Source organism: Diorhabda carinulata, chromosome 6, assembly GCF_026250575.1.
Source record: "Diorhabda carinulata isolate Delta chromosome 6, icDioCari1.1, whole genome shotgun sequence".
NCBI lineage: Eukaryota > Metazoa > Arthropoda > Insecta > Coleoptera > Chrysomelidae > Diorhabda > Diorhabda carinulata.
This window is the reverse complement of record NC_079465.1, coordinates 24,908,673-24,910,498: the sequence shown is the minus strand read 5'-3', so window position 1 is coordinate 24,910,498 and position 1,826 is coordinate 24,908,673.

The window sequence follows — 1,826 nt, the reverse complement described above, 5'->3', positions numbered from 1 at the left end:
GTCTTGTTTCATTATTGAACCTTGAACCTCATCTTTCAGATAAATGGATATCTCGTACCATCAAGATCCTTTTAACAAAGTGAAATTGTTGTTAACAAAAACTTGGGTATTCAAACCCATCACAATCTCTAGATGTAACTATTACATATGAAGAAGCATTTGGCGTAAGACAAGCTGAGGTACATATAGAAGGACCTTCAGTGTCTCTTACCAAACAGCTTCACTTGAATATGCGTTAAATTCGACTGGTAACTCATCTAAGACGCCATCTTAGTACTATAGGTATCGAGGATGTCTGAATGCCATGAGTTAAATGATTCAAAATGATTAGGTTTTCGAAGGTAAACCCTTTGGTAGTTTCTGGACGGGTAGTAGAAGATTCTGATCGCCCTATGAACCCAATTGTGAAGCTCCACATCATCTTCTGCAACTTTAATTTGAGTTTTTGGTGATATTTGGTGATGTAATATCCAAAAAAAAGTTCACTATAGAATTTCTAGTATTAACTTTTTCATAATTTTTAATTCAACAATAATATTCGACTATTTTCAATATTATTTTGGTTATCAGAATAGTTAGTTACTTAGGTGTACAAAACTATAACTAGAAATCATTTATTTTATAGTCGGTTTACTCAAATTAGTCAAGATTGAGTTACCCATTTAGTGTTTTGGCGATTTAAAAATTAGGGATAGTAATATTGGAAAATTATAACGAAATAAACTTGAATGTTTTCAATAAAAGTTAGTTGAACAGAAATACAACTATAAAGCATTTATTTTATAGCCGGTCTACGCAAATTAGTCAAGATTGAGTTACCAAAATCGTGCTTGGTTGAGTAAAAAATTAGGATAAGAAATAATAAAAAATTATAACGAAATAAACTTGAATGTTTTCAATAAAAGTTAGTTCTACAGAACTACAACCAGAATGCATTTATTTTATAGTCGGTTTACTCAAATTAGTCAAGATTGAGTTACCCTTTTCGTGCTTTGTTGCGTAAAAATTAGGAAAAGAAACAATAAAAAAATATAACGAAATAAACTTTGATGTTTTCAATAAAAGTTAGTTGAACAGAACCATAACCAGAAAGCATTTATTTTATAGTCGGTTTACTCAAATTAGTCAAGATTGAGTTACCCATATCGTGCTTTGTTGAGTAAAAAATTAGGAAAAGAAACAATAAAAAATTATAACGAAATAAACTTTGATGTTTTCCATAAAAGTTAGTTGAACAGAACCATAACCAGAAAGCATTTATTTTATAGTCGGTTTACTCAAATTAGTCAAGATTGAGTTACCCTTTTCGTGCTTTGTTGCGTAAAAACTAGGAAAAGAAACAATAAAAAAATATAACGAAATAAACTTTGATGTTTTCAATAAAAGTTAGTTGAACAGAACTACAACCAGAAAGCATTTATTTTATAGTCGGTTTACTCAAATTAGTCAAGATTGAGTTACCCATATCGTGCTTTGTTGAGTAAAAAATTAGGAAAAGAAACAATAAAAAATTATAACGAAATAAACTTTGATGTTTTCCATAAAAGTTAGTTGAACAGAACCATAACCAGAAAGCATTTATTTTATAGTCGGTTTACTCAAATTAGTCAAGATTGAGTTACCCTTTTTGTGCTTTGTTGCGTAAAAATTAGGAAAAGAAACAATAAAAAAATATAACGAAATAAACTTTGATGTTTTCAATAAAAGTTAGTTGAACAGAACTACAACCAGAAAGCATTTATTTTATAGTCGGTTTACTCAAATTAGTCAAGATTGAGTTACCCTTTTCGTGCTTTGTTGCGTAAAAATTAGGAAAAGAAACAATA